Source organism: Moschus berezovskii, chromosome X (genome assembly GCF_049115385.1).
Source record: "Moschus berezovskii isolate FMDL1 chromosome X, NW_MosBer_1.0, whole genome shotgun sequence".
Classification (NCBI taxonomy): domain Eukaryota; kingdom Metazoa; phylum Chordata; class Mammalia; order Artiodactyla; family Moschidae; genus Moschus; species Moschus berezovskii.
The window spans coordinates 139,913,950-139,939,405 of NC_142488.1; the positions used below are offsets into that span (position 1 = coordinate 139,913,950).

The 25,456-nt window shown below is 43.0% G+C and overlaps 1 protein-coding gene across 5 annotated transcripts in view; it reads left to right on the plus strand.

The window, feature by feature from the left end:
• The window catches only part of AFF2 (ALF transcription elongation factor 2), a 577,381-nt gene that overhangs the window by 417,458 nt on the left and 134,467 nt on the right, over window positions 1–25,456 (plus strand). The gene's annotated exons all lie outside the window — the stretch shown is intronic.

Sequence of the window (25,456 nt, forward strand, 5' to 3'; positions counted from 1 at the left end):
TGAGACCATTCTGAATGCTGCTATTATTGAAAATGCAGTAATGAAGTCACCTCTCAAATCTAAGCGGGTGGATTGTCCATTTCAAACTGTGACTGCCCCAGCTGGCTGGCTTCCCTCCTCCCTCTGTGGGAATGCGTTTGGGGAATTCAAACTTGCATAACCTTAGATTGAGAAAAAACACAATTAAAAGAGAATTTATTTTTCAATGTAGGGAGGGAGGCTGGATCACACCAAGCCAGAGTCTAGAAGAAAGCATTTCCCACGTTGCCCTTGCTTTCTGTGTGCTGCCTGGCTCTAAAAGCCCCAGTCCTCCAGAGCTGATGTGTTCCCTTCCATTCAGCCAAATCATATTTTCACCTAGGCCAAGAATGTGTCCTTAACTTTAAGTATTTTCTTGATAACAGATCTCCTATTATGAGGAATATTTAGGACGTAGTTAAACTGGGATTATAACCCCTACATTGGTATTTCTGGTCTTCTGAGCTACACACTTAAAACAAGACGTTTCTGTGTACACAGTACTCCATTTAATTATCATTTTAATTACTTTATTGACATAAACATTAGTTTGGAACACATTTTATAATAATGAATATAACATACAAGCAATTTATAATTTTCATTATGTCTTATCTCATGCCCATTGTGTGAGGCTGGATGGTAGATAATTAGTTGATTGGATATGAAAGCACCCAAAATACGGATGGGTAACAGAGATGAGTTCTGATTAGTTGGTTCTTTCTGCCATCATCAATTATATATTGTTCTTGTATTTATTCCTGATGGATACTGAGTAACATGCAGCTTGCAAAATTTGTAGAGAGAGATGGTACAGTGATTGTATTTGGAAGATATTATAACACCTACTTTGTAATATGGAGAAATTCAAATATTATTTCAGAAATTAACTCTGTCTTTAGATTTTCTCAAGCATCGTTATCACTACTGATTTTATGCACAGGTGTCACAGATGCATTTTTGTAAATACCATGTTTCTCAGCATACTGCTGCTGCTGCTGCTGCTAAGTCACTTCAGTCGTGTCCGACTCTGTGTGACCCCACAGATGGCAGCCACCAGGCTCCCCCGTCCCTGGGATTCTCCAGGCAAGAACACTGGAGTGGGTTGCCATTTCCTTCTCCAATGTGTGAAAGTGAAAAGTGAAAGTGAAGTCGCTTAGTCATGTCTGACTCGTAGTGATTCCATGGACTGCAGCCTACCAGGGTCCTCCATCCATGGGATTTTCTAGGCAAGAGTACTGGAGTGGCTTGCCATTGCCTTCATATTAGTAGGGTTAAAATAAGAAATCCAACAGTAGAAGGGTGAGGTACACACCCAAAATAGCAAAGATGAAAATAAAAAGTGCTCTGAGAGGGTGGTACAATGCTCCTGTTTGTAAAACTGTGCCCTCCTCCAGGTTGGAAGTGGGTGAGGCAAGATGGTGACCATCACATACGTGATCTCGCCAAACTCACTGTCTAGACATCAGAGCTCTTCTTTACATTATCTTGGTAACTGGACTAAGAAGCGGGCATCTAGTCACCTTTAGTGTTTTCAAAATCTGTGCATTGATTGCTTATTCACTGAAGTCTGGTATCTCAGATTGAACCATCATCTGAGTAGCAAGTTACTTTTTCAAGGGCATAAAAGGCACACCAGTAAACTTCCGATTTAGGTTCATGGTTATTCTTTGAGGATTTACAGAGCATGGATTCATAGGCCCAGCTTACCTTGTCAAGTTGTGAAGTTTTCTAGGGATGCTTCTTACTGCCAGTTGAGCCTTCTCATGCTGTCCTTATGTTGGGTTGGCCAAAAAGTACGTTTGGGTTTTTCTGTGAGATGGTACAGAAAAACCTGAATGAACTTTCTGGCCAACCCAATACTTTGCTTTGTCCACAGGGAGAAGAGGATAGGGTGGAATGAGGCTGGAAATCCAGGGGCCATGTGAAAAGGAATTCAGGGTTTCCCAGGTAGCACTGGGAAAAAACCTGCCTGCCAATGTAGGTGACATAAGAGACGTGGATTCGATCTCCAGGTCAGGAAGATTACCCTGGAGAAGGGAATGGCTACCCACTCCACTATTCTTCTCTGGAGAATCCCATGAACAGAGGATCCTGGTGGGCTATGGTCCACAGGATCGCAGAGTCAGACATGATGGAAGTGACATCACAAACACATTTTCATTTACAAAGAGAAATAGAAATTCAATTTGTAGAAGTTGGGAGATTTTTAGGTTTGCCATTAGGTAAAATTATGCTGGCAAATCCATCCGAGGGTAGATCTGGCCTTGGAGTATAAATTCCTTATTTTGCTTTTCTTTCTCTGAGACTGAGTTCTAATGAAAGCAAAGGAAGAAATAAATGGAAAAGTATCACACCAGGGCTCAGGGCTTCACTGCTGCTGCTCTCTGTCATTTATTAAGGTCCAGTGCCCTCTGAGCACGTCTTCATCCTTTGGTACATGGAAATGAGGGATATTTAACTCAAAGAGAAGCAGGCAGCATGCTGATCAAATGTCATACTGCCGGTTGGCCTACCTTGAAATACCAGAGTGGATTGGCTTCAGATGGGTAACCGATGTGTTTTTTCAAAGGGATATCCAATTCCAACTGGTTGAGGATGTAACTCAGTGACTTGAGGTTGGCCAAAAAGGGTGGAAAGGCCTCTCTGCAATGGAGAACTAGAAGACTCAATGGTGTGGTTAGTATAGACAATGCGCATTGCTTCTGGGGAAATGAGCATTGCTATTTGAGGTAAAGCCCGGTGGTTTGACTTTTCCCCAGATTCCACCTACACAACAGTCTGAATGTATTGCTTTTTCACAAACATGCATTCCACTGTCCTATACACAGGCATAGATTTATGCAGATTAATTTGGCATAGTGCATCCAATTGCTGCTGTGAGATACATTTTAGAATTACTTCCTAGCTCAGGCTAATGGTGAGAATCAAATAAGACATAAAAATAGGTTTACATAGATTGTTTTATAAATCAGATAAAGCTTTCTATTACCTACCATTGGAACTGGATGCATTTTTGCAAGCAACATGAGGGTTGTACGTGTAATACTTTCATTATTTCCAGCAAAAGTAAAACAAAATAGAAACAAGTCCATTGAATTTCACCACCATTAACTACTATTAACTGTAATTTTTCTTGACAAGCTCTCTCATCTGATGATGAGTGGTAACACTGGGAAAAGTCTCCTGAAAAACTGCATAAATGTTAATGAAATATGCCCTTGTATTTTAAGTGTGCCCAGTTCAGACATTTAAAATAGAGCAATTTATAATGTGTTAGCAGTCAGAACTCCATCTTGTTTTAAATAAATTTATTTTTCTACTTCTTGTGAGACTCTAACTCACTCTGAGAAGACTCATGACATTTCACTGCACGAGGCGGGTCACAAATTGAATAATGTGAAATAACATTATTAGAGAACTGAAGAAAATGATATGGCAATAATGCGTTTTACAGTAAAATTTGATAGTCCTCTAAAGATCAATGAGTGTGTTTGTTTACTTTGAAGTGAAAGGACAAAAGGCTTCATAATGGAATCTAAAAAAACAGCCAAATTAAAGGAATCTTTGCCAGATGAAATGAACAGATTTCCTAGTCTGCAGTGAATTCAGAAAATATACCACGTACTTGGCAGTAGGAAGAAATAACGTAGGCACCGTCTGTGATAATGTGTCATTATAAAGCTACCCTGGAATGAATGAAAGTTCTCTCCTGGCCACACAGAATAAAACAAGCTGCAAGTCACAAGGGTCCTGTCCTGTCCCAAACATTGATTGAAAGGGCACTTTATAAAGAGAGAAAGAAACAGCGGGGCACCTTCATTTGCATGACCAAACGCTAATGAGGGAGGCGCTTTTACGGACCCACTGTATACACAGAATAGGTTCAATTAAAAAGAAGCTATTTTACACTGGTCTTTACCTCACCAGGATTAAAAAGAGAGAGAAAACAAAGACCATTTATCTAGGTAACAATACATTACTTTTTAGAAAAATGAAGCAGAATATAGGGTAAGCAAGAAGCGTGGGTCTCCCATGGTTTTATCTTTGCACTTCTCTTCTTGACCAGGGCATCTTAACACCTCACGAAGATTTTTCTTTCTAAATAGGGTAAGTATGAATGACGGTGAGAGTGTACAGGAATATAGTAGCTGATCCTGACTAAGAACAGGATTCGGAACTTCTTATGAGTTGAAAATCAAGCTGTATTAGCAGGGACCAACATGAAATGCTTTCTGATATTTTGGGGCTTGATAAAATGAGTCGGGGTGTTAGAATTCAATGCCTATGGACAGATGTTCCACAGACAAAAAACGAGGCTCTTAATTGGCTCTAATTAGCACCCTTGTTGGCAGAAAGGATTGACAAGGTTATTCCTATGACACCCCCCACCCCTGACTCCCAGAGCTGTTCTTTCCAGGACAAGGGGAGGGCAATGTAGGTAAACTTATGCTCTTAGTCTTCAAGGATTATTTGTGCCCCTAAACAAAGAGAGGCTTCACATTTCTAAGCTGTCAACTTAGTAAGATTCTTTGCCTAGGATATACATTGGCTTTTATTTTTAATTAAATAAAGAATAATTAGTGGGAAAAAAATACAGCAGAGTGACAGGCATTTTTTTTGTGGGTTTGTTTGTCTCTGCTTAAAGAAGCAGAAGCAAAAAGGAAAAAAAAGAAGAAGAAGCTGTATTAAGGATTAGAAAAACAATCTCAGCACATTCTAGATGTTCACAGTAGTATAGAACATAGAAGATGCTTTGTACTGGTGCAGACCTCTGCAACATGCTGTGTGATACATCTTTTCAATGCTCTGTTTTAATCACTTGCATTTGTAAAGTGGGAAGTACCATCAGCCTTGGAAGAGGGCTGAAATGTCACAAGAACAAGTGATGGTGGAGAGTCAGCATGTGCTAAAGGAGTCTGTGACCGTGTTTTAATAAATATTAAGCGAAACTCTGTGGGAAGATGCTTTACATTTCAGCAAAAGCTTCTTGCTATATAATTGCATACTTGGGAAATATACAAAAGTTGTTATTTTTGCATTTATTCAATTTAGTGCTAATAAAGAACTCAAAGAATGAATTAAAACAGTTGTTAGTAACGTAACAGATTTGTCTGATGTTGTAGCATGATGGTGTACATTTCTGAAGAGCTGGAGAGGATATTAAATATGGATTAAGCCCTTACTTTCTCCTAAAAAGACTGAGGGATTAGATCTTGAAAATGAAATAGACCCAAAGAATTCCCATCAACAAGACCCATGGGTGTGAGACACCGTATGTGAAGTTGGGGTGGTTTGATGTCAGGATACCTAGAAGCTGGCCTTTCCTAAGAGTGTGTGTTTAAGGAAAAACTTTTAAGAAATAGAAGATGGATAGAAGACAGCCAAGCAAAGAGCCTGGCTGTAGCCTGATCCCACTGAGGACCTTTGTCCCTCAGCCATTGGATGGAGGCTTCCTAACCAAGAGCCAGGTGACTCTGTCTGCTAAGGGCAATTCTCTAGGGAAGAGCTCATCTGGGGAGGACCCACAGTGGCTAGAGGGAGGGAGCAGCTAGTGACAGGGATGTGGGAAGACTCCGGGGCTGCAGGATGGTAAAGTTAAGCAGCCCTCTTCCTAAGTGGGGCCTTTCGGTGAGTGAGCAACTTTCAGAAGAGCTGGAATGTATTCAGCAGAACAAAGTTCATCCCAACTAACACAATTAAAATAGCATTTCATGATCAGCATAGTCTGCACATAGATGAGCCCAACAGTCTTTTCTTTCACATGAACAGTCCTGTTTTAAGTATAAAAGGGCAACCAGGAGGTTACATGAGGTTGTGATGTGCTCATATGTTATAGAGACAGAGGAGTTGGCAGTGCTACTGCCGAGCTCTGCTCTTTCCTCCCAGCCTGCGTCTCATGTGGTATACCTCATCTCTCGAATCTTTCTTTTGTAGTCATCCCTTAGGGTGGCACACCAACACCTGACCATCCCAGCCAGAAAGCTCTCTGGATGCTGCATAAACACCTCTTTTTCCCAAGGCAAAGGGACTTTCCTCTCACCAGGAACCCTGGGAGCATGCTGTGATGCTAACCCTAGATCCCATTCAAGTCCCACACAAGTCCCAATATGTTCTGGTGCCAGTCACTCCTTCCCACCAGCCCATTTCCAGATCTGTGAAAGAACCTCCTCCAGAGGCCCCAGACCCCAGTTCCTTCAAGGCCACACCCCCTTACAGATTCTAGAACTCCCAAGACTGCTACCCTCAAAGTAGAGTCACATGGCCAGAGTCATGCTGTAGAAAGATCACTGTGGCCCAGGAGAGAGATGCTGAAAGCTTTCGATAAGGTGTCAGTCAAGAAGAGGGGATGGGATGGGGAGAGAGGTGGGACGGGGGTTCAAGATGGGGAACACATGTACACCCGGGGCAGATTCATGTATGGCAAAACCAATACAATAATGTAAAGTAATTAGCCTCCAATTAAAATAAATAAAATTTTTAAAAGGTATAAACAAATAAATAAATAAAAGAAGAGGGGCTACAGAGAGAAAAGATGGTCTGTGGTCCCATCTCAAGGAGTAAGTGATTAAGAAGATATATGATCTGAGGGCTAGAGTAGAAATTTTGAAATAACTGCCAGTTTTCTTGCTTTAAAACATGGGTGGATGGTGACACTATGGAGACAGGTAGAACGTGAAGCTTGGGGCTGAAGTGTTAATCCATGCAACGACATTGGGGAACCTCAGAAACTTTGTGCTAAGTGAAAGAAACCAGACACAAAAGTCCATTGTATGATCCTGACTGCTGCTGCTGCTAAGTCGCTTCACTCGTGTCCGACTCTGTGTGACCCCATAGACGGCAGCCCACCAGGCTCCCCCATCCCTGGGATTCTCCAGGCAAGAACACTGGAGTGGGTTGTCATTTCCTTCTCCAATGCATGAAAGTGAAAAGTGAAAGTGAAGTCACTCAGTCGTGTCCAACTCTTCACGACCCCATGGACTGTAGCCTACCAGGCTCCTCCGCCCATGGGATTTTCCAGGCAAGAGTACTGGAGTGGGTTATGATCCTGACTAGGCAAATCAAGGGAGGCTAGAGGTTAGGCTGCAGGATAGAGGTTGCCTAGGGATGGAGGGAAGGAAAGATGGGGGTGGTGGTGATAGGAAAAGGGTATGGGATTTACTTTTGGAGTGCTCAAAATATCCTGCAACAAGATAATGGTGGTGGCTGCACAACACTGCAAATGCACTGAAAAGCACTAAATAGTTCGTTTTATAAGGGTGAACTTTCTGTTATGTGTATTTAACTACAACAGTGGATGGGCAGATAGATAAAATAAAATGAATGCTTAAATGAAACAAACCAGGAGGAGGAGGAGGCTAAAGATGATGGGTTTAATTTTTGCTTTCTGGGACTCAAGGTGTTTGTGGGCCATGGTAGTGGAACTGTCTAGCAGAGAGCTGAATTTGTGAGTCCGGAGCTCAGGGAAATGTCTGGGCTGAAGATGGAGATGTCGGGGCAGGGCAGTGGGGGATGTCTCCCAAGAAGAGCAGAAAAGCAAGGAGCTCAGGGGGAAGAGTGTCATTGCAGATGGGTAGGCAGAGGAGGAGAAGGCAGGCAGGATGGCCCGCATGGAGCAGCCCAAGTAGGGCAGCTCAGAACCATGTCTACAGCCATGTGCTCAGTCACTCCTGGCGGAAAATGATAAGCCCCATTGCCGGCCATGCCTTGGGCATCAGTGATTATCTTGCATTCTGTGCTGGGCTTTTCACTGACATCATACTCTCTGGCATTTGCCCTCTCACGCTGTATGACTCAGCTCTTAGTCTAAGCTCTGCTGAGTGTGTGCCAAAAGGGTGACATGGTAAGCTCTCCAGGGGACAAATCCATGCTATAAGAATGTTTTCAGTTCTAAAATAAATACTACTCATTTAAAAAGTTAGATTCTGCCCTCAGATGGCATTATCAGAAGTCACTGGAAGCCACACTCAGCTGTACCACTGGCAAGAATAGAAGTAAAATCAACGAGGATTACCAAGCAAAATAACAATACTCTCACTTCACTAGAAGACCCTCCTAAACACAGTGAGGTGTGACCTGGAGTTTACTTATATTTTAGTTTTGGAGATGCTGTAGCAATCGAGAGGCTCAGATGACCCAAGTTTCACTTATTTTCCACTTTAGAAAACTGGTCCCTGGGATTCCCCTCCTTCATCACCTTGGTTGCTCTTTTCTTTGAGCAAGCCTGTTTGTGTCACCACCCCCCGCCGCCCGCCACCAACAACTGCTTCTTTTCCCAGGTCATTAGGTGGTAAGGCGAGTATGTGAAAAGAGTGAAGAGATACCCATTCCCCTCCAATCCACATATTTGGAGGCCCTGGATATAATCCTGTATTCGTTTGCTGGGGCTGATGTAACGGTCCCACATGCTGGGGGCTGAAACACCAGAGATGTATTGTCCCCCAGTTCTGGAGACTAGAAGCTTAAGACCAAGGTGTGAGTAGTGTTGGTCCCTTCTGAGAGCTATGAGGGCAGGATCTGTCCCAGGCCTCTCTCCTGGGCTTGTGTAGATGGACAGCTCATCCTTCTATCTCTTCATATCACCATCCATATACAGGTATCTCTGCACCCCAATTTCCTCTTGTTGAGACACCAGTTGTGTCAAATGGGGGCCCACCTTCATGATCTCACTTTCATTTGATCACCTCTGTAAAGACCCTGTCTCCAAATATGGTCACATGCAGAGGTACCCATAATCAGCCTGTTGCCTGAATTTGCCTTTCCTTCACGGCACAGGTCTCACGACCTTTGTTAGATGGGCTCCTTCAGATGGCAGGACGTAGTGATGGGCTGTTGGGTTCTGTCCCAACCCCGCCAGGGGGAAGCCTCTCGAGCATGAAATCTGCACCCCTCCCCCAACACACACACACCCGCCCACCCTAGGAAAACCACGCTGAGCTCCCTTCTCCTCCACCCTCTCAGAATGACTCCGGTGTAGGGAGCTGACTCAGGCCGCATCTGCAAACAGTAATTTCCAGATAACATTGTTACTGCAATTACCAAGTTAAGAAAAGGCTGCTCAGCCACTACTTGGGCAATGAAGAAAGTAATGAAAAAAACAAACAGATTTGCTTTTTTCCTGTGGAGACAGCCCATTCAGAGGAAGCAGCCCCCACCTTCTCTGCCAGGGGCTCTGAAGCAACCCTGGCTTCAGACCGGTCTGCTTCCTGGGGGCTGATCATTCTTGGACTTTGCGGCGGGATGCTGTGCCAAGAGAGCCCGCTAGAGACCCAGAGACAAATCCAGCTGTTGCCCCACATTCTCTCCCCACTAAATCACAGTTTTCTTTTGCGGGAAGGTGGCTATTGTGTGGTTGTCAAACTGAGGCAAGTGAAACGTACCCGAATGACAGCACGCGTTAGCAATAGCAGCTCCCTCTGTCACATGCAAGCTCTGAGGCAGCGACAACGCAATTTGGCCCTGATAGGTGGGTGATTAAAAATAACAAAAGGCATGAAGATTGAGAGGGGAAAGCTCCTATTACCTCGTGTTCCCCAAACTGATGGGGTGGCCAAATACTCCCCACGTGAACAGAACCCCCAGTCAGAGGGGCAGACCCCAGGGCAGGGCATCATCCCTGAACCAGCCGTGGATAGTTTCCTTGACCAGGTCTGGGAATGCAAGGTGGTGGTGAGGGATATGGCAGCAAGATCTGGGTTGGGTTCAAGGTCTGGGTCAAGACCTGAAAGTCTATGGTTAGAAACAGTGTTCCTGACGGGGTGTGTGTGTGCTGGGGACTCCTTCTGAGTGCACTCAAGACTTGTGGACATTTCTCACAGTGTCATGTCTCAGATGGGGAAGCTTAGATGATAGCCAACCAGAAGAGGATTAAAGGGAACCCCGGTTTAAATTGGATTTGTGATCTAACATTTGCATGAGTGTAGGAACAACATCACCAGTGTGGGGCCCTGATAGGAGCGCACCTACCTAATCCCATGTGTCAGAGTCTGGAAAATCGATTAGGTAGCAGAGCACCGGGCATTGAGAGGCCTCAACAGAAGAGAAATTGCCACAGTCCTGGGCAGACTACACATCAGGCCAGCAAGAACTAACACCTTTTCCCCACCTCAAAATATGGAAAAGGAGTTTTAGAGTCCCAGTTTCCCTGTGCTTAATGAACCTCTGTATATAAAAATCAGTGAGCACCAAGTCTACATTCTCACCCTGGCTTCTCCTTTAACCACTAAAATGTAAGCCTCCTGCCATGGGTCTTAATTGTCTACTTAAATCACCTCATCCACACCGTCAAGCCACATGACACACGTGCCTGCCTGTGGGTTCATTGCGAGAGGACAGGTGATTTGTCCTGTGAGAGGAGACTTCTGTGCAGATGGATTCCTGTCTTTACTACCCTCCAGTTGGGAAGTTCTAAAGTCAGAGAGGGATAGAGCATCTTTGCTAAAGGGTTCTGGGCTTTGTCCCCACACCATCCAGAGAGCTGTCTCTTTAATATAATGCTTTGTCTCTCCTGGAAAAGACAAAGCCCTTTTCCCCTGGAAAAGCTTCTGCAGGCTGAAGTTTTAACATAGAAAAAATGGAAGGAGAAAGGGATTGTGTGGGGGGAAAATAGCTCTTTTTTTCGAGGCAGTTTTCTCCGTGGATGTGAGCAGCAATGTATGTGAGAGCTCCTGTCAGTCTCCATCAAGCAGGGCAGTTAGTGGAGTGGTTAGGGACATGGGCTTTGGCATCAGGCAAGTGCGGGCTGTCATCTCATCTCTCCCTCCTCCCACTCACCGAGCTGCGTGATTTTTAAAAAAATAACAGTTTTATTGAGATTCAGGTACCATAAAATAACCTTTTAAAGTGTATGATTCAGTGATTTGTGGTAGTCACAGACTTATGCCATCATCGCTACTGTCTAATTCCAGAATATGTTCATCACCCCAAAAAGAATTCTTGTGCCATGGGCACTCTTTCCTCACTCCCCAAACCCCCAGCCCCTGGCAACTAGTAATTGACTTTCTATCTCTATAGCTATGCCTGTTATGTACATTTAATGTACATGGAATCAGTCAGCATGTGGTCTTTTGTGTCTGGCTCCTTTTACTCAGCATAGTGTTTTCAAGATGCCTCTATGTTGTAGCATGTACCAATACTGTGTTCCTTGTTAAGGCTGAATAGTATTCTATGCTCCGGCTATACCACATGCTATTTGTCCACTCATCCTTTCATGGATATTTCTGTTGTCTTCACTTTATGTCTACTTCCTCATGGCTAATGATGTTGTGCATCTTTTCACCTGCTTGTGGCCCATTCGTATATCCTCCTTGGAGAAACATCTATTCAGATCCCTTGCCCATTCTTTAATTGTGCTCAGTTCAGTTCAGTTGCTCAGTCATGTCCAACTCTTTGACACCCCATGGACTGCAGCACACAAGGCTTCCCTGTCCATCACCAACTCCCGGAGCTTACTCAAACTCATGTCCATCGAGTCAGTGATGCCATCCAACCATTTTATCCTCTGTCGTCCCCTTTCCCTCCTGCCTTCAATCTTTCCCAGCATCCAGGTCTTTTCCAATGAGTCAGCTCTTTGCATCAGGTGGCCAAAGTGTTGGAGCTTCAACTTCAGCACCAGTATTTCCAATGAATGTTCAGGATTGATTTCCTTTAGGATTGACTGGTTGGATCTCCTTGTAGGTCAAGAGACCCTCAGAGTCTTATACAACATCATAGTTCAAAAGCATCAGTTCTTTGGCACTCAGCTTTCTTTAAGGTCCAACTCTCACATCTATACATGACTACTGGAAAAACCATAGCTTTGACTATATGGACCTTTGTTGACAAAGTAGTGTCTCTGCTTTTTAATATGCTGTCTAGTTTGGTCATATCTTTTCTTCCAAGGAACAAGCGTCTTTTAATTTCATGGCTGCATTTTTATGGTTTCAGTTCCAGGCTTCTTTATATATTTTTGATACTAAACTGTTATCAGATATATGACCCACAACTATTTTTCTCCCATTCTGCAGAGACATTTCTTGACTTTTCAGAGTTTCCTTAACTAAAAACAGAAAGTACAAGTGCAGCCTCCCAGATTTTTTTAAAAGAGTCAATGAAGTGATCCATTGGCATACGTGGCAGAGTGAGTGTCTGGTACACAGTGAACTTACCTGAATAAGTCTTGTGATCATTCACTAGGATCAGCCAACTTAGATTCATTGTGAGACACAGGCAAAGTGGGAGCCCTGGAGCCCTCAGTTTACATCTAATGAGTGTGATGTTCAAAAAGCTTTGAATTGACTGACGTGTTATTCCTAGAATGACTGGAGCTGTTTTATTTCAGATGATTACACTTTTATTCTAAGTATATTTTGTAGTTTCAGAAATTAACTGATAATTCCTGGCCAGTATTGGGATCTGCCTCTGCCACTTTCCATGTCTATATTTATAGCTCTCTCCATTTTTCTATAGACAGCTAGCTGCCCATATATCACAAATGTGTCTATGAACAATAGGATAGAAATAGCCTAGTGTTGGGACAAATATTTATAATTGGCACTTTCTTACTTAAAAGGCAAATCATGAAAGGATAGATCCAATTTCTTAATATGTTTGCCGACAGTATGTAAAATCTACTTATGACTCTGTTGTGGCTGAAACTGCTTTCTTCAACCAGAGATCTGGTAATTTCATCTGCAGGGATTCTTTTAATACTGCTTCTGAATGCACTGGTATAAGAATCACGATCCAATTTGTCCTAATACCATAATAATAGAAGTGGTAGCATTTATTAAGCACTCACCATCATACTCTTTTCACATTACTCTTCACAAAATCCATGCAAAATAGATATCAGGGACCTTGTTTTAGAGACCCAAAAATGGAGGCTCAGAGAGGTCAATCAGTTTGCCTACATTTGCACAGCTAGTAAATTCAAGAGCCCAGACTTGACCCATAGTACATGCAATTTCCAAATCTTTGTTCTCTCCTTTATATGGCCTTACACCTCTTAGGAGATTATATTTACCAGAGTTCTTATTCATTAATCACCTGGGTTATTTCTGTGTTTCAGAATCAGAAAGTCAATCCCTCCTAATCCACTGATAAAATGGTAGTACATAAAACCTGGTGTGCTGCAGTCCATGGGGTAGTTAAGAGTCAGGCACAACATAGCGACTGAACAACACAGAACAATTTAGATCTGTGTGTCACTCACTTATCTTGAGAATCTGCTCATCTCAGAACTTCCGCTTTTCTTTTGGAGTCAATGGCAGTTCTAAAATATTGGCTTTACATGGCTTCAGCAAGATCCCAGGGTTAAGAAACACCCGCACTGTGTTGGTGAGCCACAGATAATTCATTTGCACCATGCTGAAGTTTGGAGAGAGATGGCCAAAATGATTCAACATGGCTGGCTTTCCACATCAATGTGATTGTGCCATGTGCTGTAATTTATAGTGTAAACAAGTTTTCTGCAGAAGCTAAATTTATCATGCAACTAATTTAACATGCGCAGAAGGAGCTGTTAAATTATTTCAGTCCCATTACTCAAAATGTTCAGAAAATTCCTCTGTATTAGAGCCAGTGCAGGATTGGCTCTGCAGCCAAGTACATCAACATAAATGTTGAATTCCCTGGAGAAAATGCTTGCCTCATACTGTTACTTAGGGGAAATATATACCCAGACACTGTGGAGCCCCTTCTAAAACAATTCTCATTTTGTTAAAACAATAGGATCAAATTTTCTATCAAGTTACCCAGCATCTCTGCATTTATAAAACTTGTAGGCAGACACAAATGTCAATACAATGATGATGTGTTTTTAAAGGATTAATACTTTATGAAATGTGGAAGTGGAAACTGAGGGTTTTCCTGTGACTTTGTAATTTTGTCTTTACCTACATGAGAAGAATTCCTCACGGAAGCCATATGTGATGCCTCAAAACTGTTTAAATTGGAGTAATTATCAGAACAAATGGTGTCATTGGATGATATTAGTCTGTTTGTGTTCCTTCTGCCTACCCAATGAATCAACATTAATACAGATTTTTAGAAACACTTGAAACAGTCATCTGTGATTCCATTTTTGTATTAAAACACATGTTTAAAAATTGATTTAACTTTTTTACCTACTAAAACATACCTTTAGATTGACAGTTTCCATTACATAGTCCTTATCCAGAAAAGATGTATCCTTTTCTACTCAGTTTTTAAAGCTCTGAATCAGGAATAAACATGAAATTTTATCTGGTGTGTGTTTGGCATCTGTTGAGATGATCATATGTTTTTTATCATTTTATTTGTTGATGACATGATGTAGTATACGAACAGACTTCTCAATATCAAACATTTTATGCACTCCTGGAATCTTGAAGATTAATATTTTATGATATGCAGTTCAGTTTTATTTTATGTAGATTTGAATTTTACAGATTTGATAAAATTGATATATTAATAGACTCTGTACTCAAAAAATTTGATCTACTTCTACCTCTGATGTGGGAAAACTATTTGGGGCTGAGGTACAGTTCTTTTCCTTTCTGCAACTTTCACGTTAATGTGAAAACACACTTCTCTAGTTTTACTTGGTTCCAAGTAAAAATGCCATCTAATGTATTCAGGATAATCCAGGCTGAGTTATCTTAAGCCAATAATCACAAGAGATGATAAAGGTGGGGTGATTCCCATGTGCTAGCATTGTCTCATTTAATAATTACAACAATCCTATAAGGTGTTAGTGTTAGGATTCCTCTCTCACCAAGGACTCACTCAGAACTTCAAGGGATTTGATCTAAGGTGATGCAGCCAGTGAGGGTTTGAACTTGAGCCTGACTGCAGACCAGGCTCAGGCCTTACACTCAGCCCCTCCCTGTGCTCAGAAACCACATGCAACTCAGCTGTCTCTGCAAAAAGGCAAGTCACTGGTCTCTGAGGACTGTGAACACAGGCTAGTTCTTGCAGATGTGTGTCCTTGTACTTGAGCTACCACTGGCTTAGTCCACATTCATCACTCCTAGAAGAGACAAGTCCGTTAGCGGTTGTTCCACTTATAGTAATGAAGTGCAATATGGGCATCACGTTTGATGGGAAAGCTTCATAAATGAGCGTGTTCAGCATGGTCCTCAAGTCTGTACAGCTGGTCCCATAGGAAGCCGGGAGCCACTGACTAGGATTTCCGGTAGTGTAGGGGAAGAGCTCTGCCAAGCCACTATGAACACCCCACAGGTATTCAAATAGGCTGTGTAGGCTGAGCCTTGAGCCACAGATAATCTGAGTCTTGGCAGAACACCTAGTGATCTTCCATGAACGGGAGAGCACAAGACGATCTCGAGATGTACTTCAAGGCTATCTCCCACTTGCCTCCCCTCCCGTATCCTCTGGGAGCCTGTCATAACACAATTTCCCATGGCTTCCCAGGGACTGGGGAGATATGGAACATTCTGTGCCGCCACCAACCCCCCCCCCCCACACACACACCCTGAGGAAGAGAACTGCAGCCCATAAAACCCCTTAACTGAGGTCTAGAATGGGCTTCTCCACCACGGACTGCTTACTCTGGCAACATCCGGTTCCAGTGGTCTTGATGATATCCTTTTTGGCGTGAGGGTCAAAGATCCAGGGGAAGCTCACAGGTCCTCCTCGCTTTCATTATGTAAGTATGTAACTGCCTGACCCTAAAAGTAGCTGGCTGGATCTTTAGCAGTCCCATCACCCGGGCTTCACCCTGTCTTATAAGTGTTGCCTGACAGTTGCTCACCCGTGCTCACCTGACGGGACACTCACAGGGACCCTGGGCTCTGTGTGCCCCAAGAAAGTCCAGCTGTAGGATTTTATAGGGTTGAAACACTGTCAGTATGGGTTAGAAGACAATCAGCCTCCTTTACCCTAAACAAACTGTGGGTATGTGTGTTTGTTGGAGAGGGTGTTCTTTTGATGCAAGAAAGAGTTGAATATATCAATCAGCTGAGCTTTTCATAAGCAACCGGGCAACATTGCTGTCAAGGTTTTATGTAGGCCTCAATGGTTAGGTTTGACTATTGTGCTTCAACAATCTGAAAGACAATGTGGATTCTTTATGCTTCGGCCTCCAGGAAATCCTATCTGCCATCTCAGTTCAGATAAACAGCCCTTCTTGACAACCTTTCTCTAGAAGGGGATTTGAGTAACAGTTTAAAGCACTCCAAGCTACAGTGCTGTGTTATCAGTGGCTAAGAATTGGCAGTGCCATGGATCTCACTAAAAACTTCCCCCAGCTCCCGTCAAGTTTCATGGAAAGCACGGGGACTGTCAGCAGGCACCAGTTGTAGGGTGCTTAATAGCACCTTAATATTTCAGTTTTGAAGAGTTTCCTTAGATGGAAATTAATGGACCAGCTCGATAAAGGAGTTCCTTACTTAATCCTTCAACAATTAGGAACTGATGGGAAGAGAGAAGTAATGAAGTGCCCTGTGTGATTGGGACATTCTTGGCAGGAACCGCAGGGGTTTCTGTTCTCTTTCAGCCACGGTTGCTCTAAGGAGCCTTTATGGAACAACATCTGCCTTACCTCATCAGTGGGGAATGAACTTATGAAACGTGTCTTCAGAGAGAGGAAGACTGAGTATGAGACTGTCCCCTGCCCTGGTCCTAGGGCAGGTATGTGAGCCATGGGAGCAGAAGGAGACACTCGTGAACAGAGAGGGACAGCCTAATGTGAGGGGTGTGTGCGTGTTTTAGAGGTGGGCAGAGTTCACTGCCCTCAGAGTGGCTGGGAAGACATTGGGCATCAGGATCATCAGTGTCCCAACCCAGCTGATCCTAACTCCAACAATTTCTGTAGAAACTGGTCCCTTCTCTCCCCCAAGCTGACTGTCAGTGTCCTGGTTCCCTGCACTATGACAACGGTGATCTCACAGATGTCTATGCTGCCTCCTTCTCCCAGTCCCTCTATGGGTCCTTTGCTCTCAGAGATATCTACGTCTGGCTCCCCATGTCCCTCCCCTGCTTAAAAACTGTGGTTCTTTCCTCTCTCTGTTGTTCTTCAGAATGAAGTAAGGTTTGGTCTCACCCCAACCTACCTCCTTAGACTCGGCCCTTTTCACTGGTGCTGACACAGTATATTACAACCAGACCAAGTGCCCCACTCTTCCCCAAACCTCAAGTCTCTTGCTACTTCTGCTTGTTCTCTTTAGGCTGCTCTTTCCTTCTTCCTCCCCTGGAAGTTCTTTCTGCCTCAGAGGCATTGTTCAAAGACTACTGCTTCTGGATAGCCTTCACCAGACTCTCTGAGTAGACATCAACACTCTTCTTTTGAGTCCCTTCCTACATGCCTCTAACATTGAACTTACAGCATTACATTGTTACTGTTGTTTATCAAGTCTTATCCTTCTTAAGGTGTGAGTTTTTTGGGGGGAAGGGGCCATGTCATCACTGTTGCCTCCCCAGGGCCAAGCACAGTCAGGGCAAGTAGTAATGATAGTAACAGTAATCACAGAGTGTCTACCAACCATCTCACATACATAATCTCATCTAATCCTCATACCAGCCTTCTGAAATAGGTACTATTATTGCTTCCATTGTACCGATTAGGAAACTGAAGCTATGATAAATAACTTGCCCTAGTCCACACTCAGAATGCTTTAGAAAATGCAAGTGTTATTTGCTCAATTGTGTCCAACTCTTTGAGACCCTATGAACTGTAGTCCACTAGGTTCCTCTCTCCATAGGATTTCTCAGGCAAGAGTACTGGAGTGGGTTGCTATGATACCCTTCTCTAGGGGATCTCCCCGACCCAGGGATCAAACCCAGGTCTCCTGCATTGCAGATGGGTTCTTTACTGAATGAACCACCAGAGAAGCCTGTTTTAGCACTAGGGTTCAAATTCAGCACAACCCAACTGCAAAATCTGTGCTTCAGCATTGTCTCACCCACAAATACCAAGCCCAGTAAATGATCCTGAATGAATCCCTATTACTCCGTGTGGATGACTCTCCACAATTCATTCAAGATGACTCGGACAGTCCTACTGAAGAGTTGGCACCATCTACTATTAAGATACATGCTTGGGATATTTTTTAAAACAAAAGATTCTCTTTTCCCCTTTGGAATGATCCCAGCAGCTGTTGTCAAGTCCAGGTTGGCCCACTGGGTTATGATCTTCTCCAGGGAAATCCACTCTCAGATGTTTTCACACACACCCTGAAAAATGATACAATAATGTTTGGGTGTGTGTAACATTCTTGAAAGCCATCTGAATTCTATTAGGCAGTTTGTCTTTTGCATGATAACTTGAGTTCCCACATTTGGAGAAAATGTCATAACCCAGAGAAATATACCAAGAAAATGAAAATCAAATTCAAAATAAATCCCATGGAGGAGAAAGTTGGTGTTGTGCTGAATTTATGTGATCAATTCAACGGAAGTCCAAGGTTGAAGAGGTGGCAGTTTGATACAAGTCAATAATCATATACATCAAGGCTCACTCTATGAGCTTGCGCTTATGTATGCAATATAGATATAAATCCATACATGCCATGCATGTGGATAGAAATCAGATACTTAGTCTTTTGTTTCCTACTGTTGCCTTGTATGTATGTACTCAGGACTCAAGCCAAACAGAGTCTGCATCCTTTGAATCTCTGAGATAGATATTATTTTTATGCCTATTACACAGAGAAGTAAACTGAGGTTCAGAAAAGTTAAGTAACTTAACTCATGTTCTCTAACAAAATCCTGTGTAATATCCATGGAACCATAATTACCCCCAACATATGACTTAACCAGATGAGTTGTTTTCACAATATGTTCATCATCCCTGGGCTACCCCAGAGGTTCCCAAACCTGCCTGTGAGCCAAGCAGCATGACTCTTTTATTTGGGGTTCCCACTGGAAAAGACTCTGATGCTGGGAAAGATTGGGGGCAGGAGGAGAAGGGGACAACAGAGAATGAGATGGCTGGAGGGCATCACCGACTTGATGGACATGAGTTTGAGTGAACTCCGGGAGGAGTTGGTGATGGACAGGGAGGCCTGGAGTGCTGTGATTCATGGGGTCGCAAAGAGTCAGTCACGACTGAGTGACTGAACTGAACTGAACTGAATAAGATTTTACCTGGCAAGGGAGGAATCTTGGGTGTGGGAAAGTTTGAAAACCATTGGTTTACAGCACAAGTCAGCAAACTTTATCATGCTCAGATGGTAAATATTTCAGGCTTTTTGGACCCTATCTTCTCCATTATAGCTACTGAGCCTGGCCATTGTGGCATAAAAGCTCACTCAGTATATACATGAATGGGTGTGGCTATGTTCCAATATGACTTTGAATGTGAATGCCATATAATTTTCATATGTCATGAAATATTATTCTTCTCTGGATTTTTTTCTCAACCATTTAAAAATGTAAAACAAGTTTTACCTCACAGGCAGAATAAGAGCAGAAGGAAGGCTAGTTTCGACTGAAGGCCTCAGTTTGCCAACCCCTGGACTAGATAGATGGTCTCTAAGGGACCTCTCAATTCTCTTACTAAGGAATTAGAGTAACCTTATGAGATGCTCCATTTTCTGAAACCCCAAGAAGACCATCGGCTATAAAAGATACTCCATGGTCTGTATGCCCATGGAAGGGTGCATGATCTAGTTGGGACCCAGGCTGTGGACCCACTGGGTGACACTGGGCTAGAGGTCCCACCTAATACATCTTAGAGATTTATCCCCATAGAATATAGTCTGGATCTTCAAACTATTTGTCACTACCCCAGCCCTCAGACTCGGAATTTCCAGGATTCCCAGTAGGTTGGTCATGAAATCTGACTTTTAAGTTAAAACCTTGAGAAAATTAAATGCAGCTTCTCCAAAGAAAAGAGCCTTTACCTTGGGGAAACAGAGTGAATGCTTTGAAAAATATCACAGCCTCTTCTTCATCGCCTGCCTCACTATCCACAAATGCTTCAGTGCTGCTGAGACTACAAAGCACTAGGTAGGGAAATAGACAATTCCCTGAGTAGTTCTAGTCCAGTCATATTTCATTCCCCCAACCTACTTTATGAAGAGGAAGTGTCCTTTAAAGAGTCAGTAGGACTAAGATACTATTCTAGAAAAGGGTCCACAGTAAGAGGCTGCCTGACAAGAAGGCTCAGGTCTTCAGGCACCCCTGGGCTCTCTGGGATGCCCAGCCCGGCTCTACTGTGTTATTCATTTGGAGAAAAAAATGAAAACATTTACTCTGATTGCTATCAGCTCTGAATATTTATGAAGACAATGGTAATTTAAGGTAGTCCCCTGAAAACCCAAAAAGAATTGAGAGAGAAGCTATGGTTCTCAGTTTTTGAGTGCCTAAAACCTGACTGAAACAGCCTCCTCCCCTCCCCCACACAATGGAACTAGCAGGACTGGTCCTACCTCCCAAGCCCATTGCACATCCAGTGTCCTGGTGTGGGCTACAGAGAACAGCACTCAGGCTACCAGATGGAAGCTATGAGATAGCACAGGGCAACTCCTAACTGGAAGAACTGAAAATAGTTAAAGCTACAGTAGAAACAAATGTCTGACAGCATGAGACAAATGTTGTAGCCGTACATGGGTGATGTTTTAGGTGTCTCCTCTGAGTGACAGGTGACAGAGGTAACACTGTAGGCACTTCTAGCTGGAAGAGCCATGGTCCATCTATGCATCATCCACCAATATGGCAGCTATTTCCATCAACACCTGGAAGCCAGAGTCCAACCCATATCAAGTAGTGCGCCTGATGGGCTGTCTGCCCAGAGGGGCCCCATTTTGTAATTCACAAAAAGGCACTGTGCAGGCTGCAGAACCACTCAGGGTTCAGAAGGTTGCTTCTGAGCAAGGATTCTGGGTCAAGTAACAGCTCATGAAGCCCAGTCTTACATGTGAAGGTTAAAGTCAGGCGTGTCTTGGAACCACCTCCTGAGAGTGGTAGGCCCAAAGACAGAACCCAAGGTGAGCACAAAGTCCAGTGGGGGCCATCCTTGACCTCGTTCTCTAGGTCCACAGGTCACTCTGCAGATATAGGAGCAGGTAATGAAAGACGGGCCTTTTTTTTTTTTTTTTTTAACTCTCACTTGGAACTACCTAGGTATTTCCTCTTGCAACTGGCCTTCAAATTCTCCAGGGGATCTTAGGCACTCTGGAAGATTTCAAGAAACCCAAAACAGCCACAATGTGTTTAGAACATTCTAGAAGAATAAATCCAAACCCTGAAACTTTCCAAACTCCTTAAGGATCTTTGAACCTCTCCTCACCTGGTCAAGGGCTTCCAATGATGCCTGCTAGCTGATGCCTCTGCCAGTCTTTGGGTTACCATCAGAACTTTTTTGGTATTATTCAAATGTTTACAGCACCATTGCTCAGGTACTAATAGCAACAATAGTAATAATAACCAAGATGAAAGCAAAAGCTACCTGTATTGACTCCGAGGCAGTTTGTATAAGCTTTATTTTTTAAATCCTTCCAAAAATTCTCCAAAGTAGATATTATTATTGCTCATTTTAACATGTGAGAAAATTCAATTCCAAGAGTTTTATTAACTAGTTCAAGGCTGAAAACCGATTAGAAAATTCAGTATTTGAACTCAGATGTGTCTGGCTCTTAAGCCCTTGCTCTGAGGTTCATGCTGCCACAACTAAAGGCTTCATTTTCATGGAACCTTTTGGAATATTGTTTCAAGCTCTCTGTTTTTTTCCACTTCAAAATCACCTGAGCATTCCACTCTGTGAAGTGGCAAGGTTTCTGGACAACAGATGTTACAGCTGCAAGTAATATGGGGCCTGTCACACCATAGTGTCCTAGGGTTTCCTGGTGCCAAGAGCCCTCTGAGGCCACCAGGATCTGCTCAAGGCCCAGAGAATTAGGAACAGAGAAGACCCTGAACATGGCTCTTCCTTCCTCCTCCAAGGCCTCCCAAGTCTTCTTTTTGTTCATCCCATCTCATCTGTCCCAATCTTCAGTATCTAAGGTTTTCTAGACCAGGACTTGTTTTGCTGACACAATCTAATGAATTATTTTATTTCTTAATACTCAAGAAATGATGTCATAGATAAAACGAAAACAGAATTTTCACACAAAGGCAGACCCCATGAAGCACTAGATCCTGAAAAAACATCTGAAATCACAAAGGATCACTGCTTTGTTCTGTTTTCATCTACAGTAAGTGCCCCTGTTCTGAGAGTGTGTTCATAAGTCCAATTTGTTTGTAAGTCCGACAAAGTTAACCTAGGTACCCAACTAAAATGATCAACTGTACAGTACTGTCCTGCAGTAGGTTTATAGAATTGTCCCATGTGGCTCAGCTGGTAAAGAATCCACCTGCAATGAGGGAGACATGGGTTCAGTCCCTGGGTTGGCAAGATCCCCTGGAGAAGGGGAAGGCTACTCACTCTGGTATTCTGCCCTGGAGAATTCCATGGGCTACAGTCCATGGGGTTGAAAAGAGTCGGACATAACTGAGCGACTTTCACTTTCACTTTTCACACAAATAATACTTAAGAACAAACACACACACAAAATAAAGAAAACATTTTTTAATCTTACAGAATAGTACCTGGAAAAGTACAATAGTACAGTGAAACAGCTGGCACACAGGGGTAAGTTCACATCTTCGAAAGTTCACAATTTGAAGGCTTGTATGTAGGGACTTACTGCAATTGAGAAGTGGGAGAACAATTGTTGTCATTGTTGACGACCACACACGTGGGCAGACATTCACCTCAGTATGTTCTGTTCACATGTGGGGCTCTCCAATGTGTGCTGAATCTGTCTCTGGAACTATAACCTCATGAAAAGAGATTACCATTTTTCTGCTGAGTCCACCTGAACTGCAATGGGCATGAATGGTGCTGCTATAATAATTAAATCCCAAATCTTTCATAATCCTCCACTTTCCCTAGAGTAATGTTCAGCATTAGCTCGAGATGGAAATGCAAACAAGTACATGTAGATTCAATAATAAAGCTTAATAGATCAAGGAAGGAGTGGGATGAAATGAATGCTTAACACCTCCAGAGATAACTCATGATCATTTGCCTTTCTAGTGATTTCCTTGACTTGTGTTTGCCAGGACTTGAATCTATGCATCAGACTGTCCTTTATTTTATTAACAGCCAGCTCCACACCAAGCTTGTTGCACATGAAGTGTTTAATGTCAATCTTTATACAGATTGGCTGGCTATTTCTAGAACTGTTCACTGGAGGGCCTTTCATTTCCATGTTAAGATCTTATCAAGTTGAATGGAGAGTCGAATCAGTGTTGAGTTCTGCTCTCCATGCCCTGGTTCTAACTGAAGGAGAGTAGCCTGAAGATCATGAGCCCCTTTCTGGATCTTAGAGACCCCTGAGACATTTCCTGAGTCACCACAGCAAACTTTGGTTTGGTTGGCAAAATGAGATGACAGAAACAAAGTCTCACTAAGACTTTGCTTGTGATGACTTGCTAATAGTTATTTCTAACTGTGAAAATTTATTTCCAAACTAACAGATAATACCCTGCATTGTTTTGTGTTTTCATTCCTCATACATTGCTTCATGTTATGCTCACTGCCACCACCCTGCAAGGAGTTTAATTATTAATATCATCCCATTTAACTGACAAGGGGCATAGATGAGGTGCAGAGACAGTAAATGACTTACCTATTGTATCAGAGTTTATGATTAACCTGCAGTTGAATCCAACATTTTGATTCCACATTAGTTTTGTTTTGTGGGGTTGTTGTTGTTGCTGTTGATTTTCTTTCTTATTCTTCCCTTTTTAAGTTACATCCTCTAAGAAAGCATTACATACTCTGGCTGGAGATGTTATGGCTGGAGATGATCTGGGTTCTGTGTTTGCCGCCATGATTTATGAGCTGTGTGACCATGAACAGGTTTCTTAACCTCTCCAGATCTCACTGTAGCCCCATTTGCCAGGAGGGGCTAATAATTTCCACCACAAAATGGGGCTAATTTTTATTTTGAGAACTTCCTTCATAAGATCCAAATTACATGCTGCTAGTCAAGTAGTTAGGGCTTTCCTGGTGGCTCAGTGGTAAAGAATCTGCCTGCCAATGCAGAAGACATGGATTCGATCCCTAAGTCGGGAAGATTCCATTGGAGAAGGACATGGCAACCCACTCCAGTATTCTTGTCTGGAGAATCCCATGGACAGAGGAGCCTGGTGGACTACAGTCCATGGGGTTGCAAAGAGTCAGACACAACTGAGCAACTAAACAACAACAACAATCGAATACTTAGCACCTTTCCTGACCAATAGATTCTCTAAAGGGTTAGAATCATTTAAACATTTATCATTTATTTTGCTGAACCCTTACATGTAAACTAACACATAGACATTGCCTACCTGAACACACACACACACAGAAAATGAAGCCCATCCCAGGTCGTTTTTAAATGTTTGAGTTCTATTCCTTATGAGAATGATACAGTCTTCATTTACCACAATGGGCTGTAAAGAATTATTTGTTCAGTCATAAGCCCGAAACTGCAAAAGAAATGCTAACATACATTTTGTCTACTTCTCTAAAATCTTCCAAACATCCACTAGTCTCTTGAAGGACAGTCATAAATCCTGCAAATTTCACTCATCTGAAACCGACTCTAACAACTATCTTTCCCACGAATCATCCTTTATATCCATCTTCCAGTTTCAGTGAACACATCCTGATCTTATGTGATTGAGCGCAAAACTGGAGGATCTGGACTTTCATTGGAGATTTTCTGAAACCCACTGTGACCTGAATCCCTTTCTAACATTTGGACATAGCCTCTGAAATAATGTGCTCTCCTAGTTACCAAATTAGAAGTTGCTTTTTGCCTTCCAGCTACCCTTCTGGAAAATGCATACAAGTGGGAATAAGGAGATGGGAGTTTTAGGATGGGCTGTAACACTAATTAGCTGTGTGACCTTAAACAAAACACTTGACTTCCCTGAACTTTTCTTTGCTTGTCTGCAAAATGAGGCTGGTGGGCTATTTCATTTCTGGGAAGACACTGTGTGGAAGGCCGAGGTGGATAAGTTGCTGCACCTGTGTACATGGGAACTGGGGGCTGGGGGGTGCTCAGTGGACAGTCAGTGCTGGGAGTGGGGAGAGAGAAAGAGGATTCATTCTGAGATGGAGATTCTTTCTCAGAAGCTTTTGTGAAGGCGTGTGATCTGACCGAGCTGTGGAGGAAAAAATAGAACTTTCAGAGTTGAAGAAGGGACTTCTAGCCAGGGCATGGAGCCTGATGCTGAGCCTGAAAGCAAGAAAGAGCCAAGTATGCTCAGAAACTAGTAATCACTCCAGCGAAGCTGGGGCTGGCCCCACTTGAAGCCTGGGGATGAGGTAGAAACTTGTGTTTAAGAAATAAAAATAGTAACACCAATTGGTCTTTGAAAAGAGTGTAACTGGAATTCTAAGACAGTGAGTCACTCTTCATGCTGTAGCTCAAGTTTGGAGTTAGAAAGCAGGTGGCACTGGAATTAATATCCCTGTAGA